General features: G+C 49.9%; 1 protein-coding gene across 1 annotated transcript in view; it reads right to left on the reverse strand.

The window, feature by feature from the left end:
* LOC142579392 (GLIPR1-like protein 1) overlaps positions 1-5218 on the reverse strand; it is a 59042-nt gene extending 53824 nt beyond the window's left edge. Inside the window, exon 1 of the mRNA XM_075689525.1 lies at positions 4963-5218. The gene's annotated coding sequence lies outside the window, so the exon portion shown is untranslated. The remainder of the gene's footprint in view (positions 1-4962) is intronic.
* Between the last annotated feature and the right edge of the window lie 2422 nt (positions 5219-7640).

Raw genomic sequence — 7640 nt, forward strand, 5'->3', positions numbered from 1 at the left:
TTATATATGCTTTAATGATAGAAGACTGTGATCCCATAGCCCCCATCTTTTCTGCTTCATTGTGTTTATATGGGGTGGCATAATGTTTCGATACTGGCTCTGTTTTAAAGTAATTTTGTGCGCTCATTAAAAATATACTATAACCGAATATATATATATATATATATATATATATATATATATAGAGAGAGAGAGAGAGAGAGAGTAGTCTCTGCGCACAGCAATGCTGCGCTCGTAGCGTTTCTGCCATTTTGCGAATATGTCTCTCTTTCGTAACAAGCAGAGCACGTTCTGCGATTTGGGCTTAATTTTACTGATCATGTCAAAACGGCGACCTCGGATCTGGGTTTTTAATTCCATAAAGAGGGCTAAATAAGCTGAAGCCAGCCAAATCTGCCGAGTAGAGTGAATGTGGAAGAGAAACCATGTTGTTTGAATAGAAAAACTTGCATGTTCTGAGCGCTGAATGACAAGTTGCATTGTCGTTGCGCAATTTCCGTGGTAGGAGCGGCCGAATGCACATAATTTTCTTTAAAGCAGAATTATTCCCGATGTGTAGCAATCTGCGTAGCCCCGATCTAGAAAAGCAAATCCTGGCTGTCTGGTGGGCCCACGACCGGGCCGGTGGGCTAGACCTGCCGGTCCCGGCGTGGAACTAGCCGGGTGCGCGACGAGTTCGCGACTTCGTCGGACCTGCAATACAGTTTATTCGCTCGCTCACTCAGTCACTCACTCACTCACTCACTCACTCACTCACTCACTCACTCACTCACTCACTCACTCACTCACTCACTCACTCACTCACTCACTCACTCACTCACTCACTCACTCACTCACTCACTCACTCACTCACTCACTCACTCACTCACTCACTCACTCACTCACTCACTCACTCATGTGCCTCACATGTGCAGCAGTCAAATACGTACAAGCGTTTCCTCTTTCTTTCTTTTTAAGATTCTCAGAGCTTAAATTGCAAGGATGTATCCGGCATTAAATATCGCGCTGAAGATGACAAATAGCAATGTTCTAAGGCTCAAAATAACAATCTTGTCATCGGAAGTCGTGCCCTTAATTAAAAGATGGCAAAACCACAGCAGCGCCTGTTCCTGCAATTTCGTGCAGTTTTATCTTTCTTTCTTTTTTTTGACTATGGCAAATGTAAGAATTAACAACGAAAATGTACTTACCTAGTAAGAACGGCATTACTACAACGAGCTCGTGCTGTATAACGTGAGGTCGACGGTGCGTCGGTTGAAAACCCGCCGTGGTTGCGTAGTGGCTAGGTCGTTGCGCGGCTAAGCGCTAGGTAGCAGGGTCAAAGCCCGGGCCCAGCGGCCGTATTTCGATGGGGGCTAAATGCCAGAAAGCACGCTTGTGCTGCGCGTTGGATGCACGTTAAGGAAGCCCAGGAGGTAAATATTAGGTTGGAGGCACCACAACGGTGTATGTCATAGTCAGACCTTGGTTTTCATTGGCACGTAATACAGTGGGGGAAAAATTAAGCAGATTCCACGCACTGTGGGAATCCATGTAAGCGAAGCTTTCTGGGTTGGTTGCTTTGATTCGCGATAATTAGCGGTGATAATGACGGCGAAAGCTTAATTTCTTCAACGTTTAGTCTAACACGAGAGAGGCGAGTAGATGCTAAACGCTACGTTGCGTGTACCGTGCGCTGCTGTTTGTCTGCGTAGCACACAGAACACACAAGGAGAGGTGTTTACTTGAGGCGCTGCTGTGCACAATATTTCGTAACCTCCGAGAGGGTTGAGCATTGTCATTGCCGCACATAGCACATCGCATTGTAGCAGAAATAATAAACTTGAATAGGATTATGGGGGTTGTATGTGCCAAAACCACTATTGGATTATGAGGCAAGCCGTAGTGGTGGACTCCGGGTTAATTTTGACACCGCGGTGTTCTTTAACGTGCCCCAAAATCTAAGCGCACGTGTGTCTTTTAGTTCACCCGCGTCGAAATGCGGCTGCCGCGGTTGTGAACAAACCCACGGCCTCTAGCGATGCTATAGCCGCAAAGCTAACGCGGCGGACCGGGAAGTGTTGATTTGACGGTCGACCGCTTCCGTAATGTCACCTGGACCCTGCGGTGCGCTTTAATTAATGCAGCTCTGCTTCTGCACGCCCTGCGTAAGTTGTCCGCTTGACATATTTGCATGGCGTCTATTTTTCAGAAATAGCAGAAACGTGATGTACCGTGCCTTGAACTTAAGTTTATCCAGTTTCCCCGCAACCGCTGTTCCTCTTCACCTATTCTCTCTCCCCGTGCTCTCCCCCCCCCATTGTATGGGAACTGCCTCTTCTCTCCCCTCCTCTCTACAATTCTATCTACGTCCCTTCTGGACTTGCACGTTTGTAGAAAGGTAAGCGCTGCAGTTTCTGCAATGCTCTTGAGGGGATTTAAGGATAACTACAGCTGTCAAGAGGCTAATATGTCGACGCCCAGAGAGAACCAGAAGGCATTGTGCACATTCGACGCGGTGGGGTCCAAGCGAGTTTCTTGCGGCGCCTTGCTCCTGTCTTGTACGTGGTGTGCCAGAGAGCAGCAGCAGCAACAGCAGCAGCAACAGCAGGAGTGGAAAAGTCGAAGAAAGCGGCAAAGGGAGCTTCACATTAAGAAAAGTCGAAGACATGTGTACGTGTTTCCTTACGCGGTTAACCCACAATGCATTCACACCGACTATCTCAACTTTCATTGCGTCTGTTGTTTCCTTCAACACAGGGCACGTGCCCACAAGGGTGATTGGCCAAGGTTCGCAATGGAAACACAACAGATTTCTTTCCATCCTGCAAACTTAAAAGCCGCTGAACGGTCCTTTGAGTTACAACTCGCGGCCAAGCGAGCGCATTGAGTCGGTTGGCGTGCTTTGATTTGGCCTTCCGGAGTCGCAGTTACAAGGTAGGCGAGAGCTTGCGCGGACAAGGAACGCGCGGATAACACAGGCTTACGATAGCTAGGGTGACGTGGCGTCACGGCGATGTCCTCTCCCCTCACAACACCTGGTGCGCTGGTATTCAGTTTCGCCTAAATCCCCTGAATGATGAAGATGATAGTGATCTAAGGAAAGCAAAGACGCTTGATTCTGCAACCCGTGAGGGAGCACGGTGAAACGTCGGTAAATGAAATAAAAAATTGCCAGTGGCTTCGCTCGGCTATGCCAGGATATGCGTAGCAAAAGCTAAGGCATCGCATGATTAGCCTTGGTTAATCTTGATTGCAAGTACAGGTTAGTCTGTTTGTCTTATTATGTTGCGGCGTTTAGCCAGTCGCTCGGCGCGCTGTTCGTCTGTTTTCTGGGCGATCCGTTTCCTCTTCATCTCGTTCCGATGTCGATTCCAGGCCTCCTCCTGCTTATCAGAATTTTCGCCGTCCATACGGCCGCCTCAACTGTGGTTGCGGCGCACGCAAGCTCTCCTTTCCAATCCTCCGACATGTTATCAGGCATGCGACGCAGCTGGCGAAGTGAGCGGAGGCGACCGCAACGACTAGAAACGCGGTGTGACGAGGAACGCGGTGTGACGTTATGTGCCTCCTCGGAGCAAGGCCATGGCGAAATCGCAAGTTCGCGGCCAGTAAAGCTTTCGCTTTAATATTGGCAGTGGCTTAGCTCGGCTATGCCAGGATATACGTAACGAAAGCTAAGGCATAGCATGGTTAGCCTTGGTTAATCTTGATTGCAAGTCCAGGTTAATCTGGTTATCTAGCTATGTTGCGGCGTTTAGACAGTCATTCGGCGCGCCGTTCGTCTGTTTCCTGGGCGATTCGTTTCCTCTTCATCTCGTTCCGATGACGATTCCAGGCCTCCTCCTGCTTATCAGAATTGTCGCCGTCTATACTGCCGCCTCAACAGTGGTTGCGGCGCACGCGAGCACTCCTTTTCTATCCTCCTACATGTTGTCAGGCATGCGATGCAGCTGGCGAAGTGAGCGGAGGCGAGCGCAACGACGAGGAACGAGATGTGACGTCATACCAAACGGTGGCGGCGACGGAAAGGCGCGGCGCTGCGCAGCGGCGGAACACCTGTGGCTCGCTGCTACTAGTGGCGCATGTACAGTAGTGACTAGGGAACGAGAGAGAGAGAGAGAGAGAAATATCCGCGGTGAGGCGTTCGTTGTGACGTCATGTGCCTCCTCGGAGCACCGCCACGGCGAAATCGCAAGTTCGCGGCCAGTAAAGCTTTCCTCCGCCTCCTCCTCCAAGGCGAAATCGCAAGTTCGCAGCCAGTAAAGCTTTCGCTTTAATATCCGCGGCCAGGCGCGCGTTGTGACATCATGTGCCTCCTCCGAGCACCGCCACGGCGAAATCGCAAGTTCGCCTCCAGTAAAGCGCTTTAAAAGTAGCGCTACCTCCTCCCTTCTCCTCCTGCGCTGTCGTTGGCTCCACCTACGCGGCGCTGTACTATAATAGAGCAGACGCTCTCAGAAGACGCTCTTCGCGTCCTCCGTGCGTCTCTCTTCAACGCCAAGTAAGCGGCGAGAAAACAAATCGCGAAGCTATATCAGCAGTCAGCACTCTTTGTCAGCTTCGCAGATCGCTTTCATGGCACGGTCCGCGCGGCGATGCCACCGCCCGAGTACGTTTGGTCATGGTTCATAACGGTTCGACGCAGATGGATAAGGCGCTAAAGAGCGATAACGGCTTATGATGATCAGAACGTCATAAGCGAACCTGTTTGCCTACGTACCGTCACCTTTTCGTAACATACGGCGATACACTCAAAAAGTGCCGTTCGCATACATTCAGGTCAAACAAAGACAACGCTATGGAATGTATAACTGAGTCGAGAAAGATCACGTGCGTTTGAAAACGACTTCATTGAAGTCGGGCACAAAAGTTGCAAAACGCAGCGCGAACGTACGGCAGTTAGGAGAGCGAAAAACTGACCAAGCCGCATACAAGTGACAGCATATGAGATTAGTGATGAGCGAAGAATCGCTTGCTTACCTCACAGAGCCGGAACCATTGCGTTGGGTTGAAATCAGCCCGGCTGATTCTTTGAAGCCAGACCTTCCTCCATGTCGTGTCTCACTTGGCAGATGGAATATGGAATAGTCGCTTGCCGTCCCTTTCAGTTGTGCTGCACTCGAAGGCACAGCAACGTGGCATCGCGAACACGGAACTACGCTACAAAAGCAAAAAGGACGCGCGAAACATGGTGCCTGCGCACGCCGCTCGCAATGTTTGGCGCCACGATGGCGGCGGAAGCAAGAAACAAGCAAGAAAAAAGCGCGCGAGAATACGCGACGACGTTGGGCCAATTGGAGGCACGAGCGTCGAGAAAAAGCGCCGGGGAGGGGGGCGGCGGCAATCTTCAAAGGATGACGCTACTTTTGATTTTCATTGAGGATCAGTCTTTCACGTCCCCCACCCTCTCCCCTGACGATTCGCCGTGCTCCCTCACGGGTTGCAGAATCAAGCGTCTTTCCTTTCTTTAGATCACTATCATTTTTATTGAGGGGGTTTTATTTTTGCCCGCTCTCCACCCTCGAGGCGCTTTTGTACCGTGGTTTTGCTGTCAATGGGAACTCCGTCGAGGCACGCTCGTGACATGGTGTCGAAGGGGAATTCAGGTACCTGTTCGCTGCTACAGGCTCCGGCTTTCTCAAGAGCCCAATGAGCCATCTGACGCTTTTCCTTGAAAAATTACATGTGAACATGCCACTTTCTGACAAAGCTGTCATGGTAATAAAGAATTCAACACAAGTGTTAAAACGATGTTATTAATAAGGAAAAAGGTGTTCAAGATGTCAGCCTCCCTGCAGTAATCATCATATAGCCATGCCGAATGTGACATCATACCTTTAAGCCACGAACAAGGGAGCTCGCGCCACAACATTAAGCACTGAAAGAGTAAGGTCTATAAGCGATGTTGGTTGTTCTACATATACCTTGCTTGTTTCTACAACCAACGTGTTCTGCCTTTACTCGCATCTTCTTTGTCTTCTTCCTCGCTCACTTCCTTTTGATTAACTTATTTATTTTTTTACTTATTTATTTATTTGAACTCCTTGGCGAAATAGCCGTTGTAGCCGCATGACATGTTTAGAAGGCGAAGAAAATGAAAGTTTGTTTTTCATTGCCGTTGATGATTCTCTCCATGACACAAGATTTTAAAGCGAAGCTTGGATTGGCTCACAAGTTTCGGTGGCGGTCTGCTCACGCAAAAGCCCAGTTGTTTCCAGAGCAGAGCAGCTGAGGGAAAGGGCGGTTTGATGACAGCTATGTCATTAGCAAGGATTCCGCAACCAATCAGAGCCTTGTCGCTTCCGCCGTGGAAGGAAAGTGTAGGAAATGGCTTCGCGCGCGCTGCGCCCGCCTCGTCGCTTCGTTTCCCTTCAGTTGATTCTCGGAAAACGGGGGGGACGGCCATGCGTTGTGCGTTCCCCCTCGGAGCTGGCAGCGCTCGACGAGCGGCGGCGAGAACTCGCCCGTGAAAGGGCTCGCCGTCGGCGCGCCGATTCAGCCGTTAAGGCCTAAATATAGTCCGACGTAGCGTGAACGCGCTCACGTTACATTACGTCGGCGAGAACAACAGCGTCTATAGTTCGAGCGATGGTTCGACACACTGGCGCCGCCAACGTAACCGGGCGCGGCCAACGCGTTCCGACGCGCCCGCCGTCTAGCAACACTCGCCCGCGCGCCGATAACGTCGGACTATAAATGCGACTTTAGAGCGGCCCCAGCCCAGGCAATCCGACAGCAACGAGAAGAAGGGCCCGAGCTGAGGAAGCGGGAGGGCGAAGCAATCCTGCATCTTTACCTGTGGGTTACTTAACCGTGATGAAGGTGCACGCAGGACAAGCTTCGCTTACCCCCATTTTGTGGTAGGGGAAGGATTCGTAATTTTGTTCTGTTAGCCTCCTAAATTTTCGCATTAGCTAAAATTTAACGAAATTTTTATTGGTATTGTCAGTATAATCTTATTCGTAGATTTTCCTATCAAACTAACAAATTTTTATTCTTCAAAATATAATCTTTTATTGGCGAAACGCTTTGAACGCCTGCAATCTTTCTTGGTAAAGCCAACCCTTCTACGTACATCGACATGAACAAGCTCAATTCTTCGTTTTCATTGCCGTTCTTTAGACCTCTCACTTTTTCTTTTCGTAATCTCCGATGTCGTCCTCTTCTTTTCGTACCACTCGTAGTGGGTAAGTGTGATTAACTGAGCGCGAGCAAGCTATGTGCACGCGGAAAGCGCAAGCCAGCTCATCGTTCGTCGTCCCAGCTTCGCACTGTGTAATGTACAAGGCAATTTTCTATTTCTCGATTATTATTGCTTTCTCTCCGTTTTCCTTGTTTGTTTATTTTCAGAGCGATGACTCTACTACTACAGGTGCAAACACAGAAAACGCGTGGTCCCGTAAATCTGACCGAGTTCAGCCAAGGTCAAACTGTAACGCGCAGAGAGAGCCGACGGCGACGAGCAGCGTCTGTGTGTTTTCCGTACATGGAGGAAGAAAAAATATAGGAAGGAGCCTTACGTCACGCAGCCAGCCTTGGCAAGCGAACGCTCCGTGATGCCAGCCCTTTGCACAGTGGTGGCCAAACACGTGACCTCTTGCGTCGAGATCAGGGAGCAAGAATCGAGATTTCCTGAGGCCTTCGGTTTCCAGCAGCTA

This window comes from Dermacentor variabilis, chromosome 4, assembly GCF_050947875.1.
Source record: "Dermacentor variabilis isolate Ectoservices chromosome 4, ASM5094787v1, whole genome shotgun sequence".
NCBI lineage: Eukaryota > Metazoa > Arthropoda > Arachnida > Ixodida > Ixodidae > Dermacentor > Dermacentor variabilis.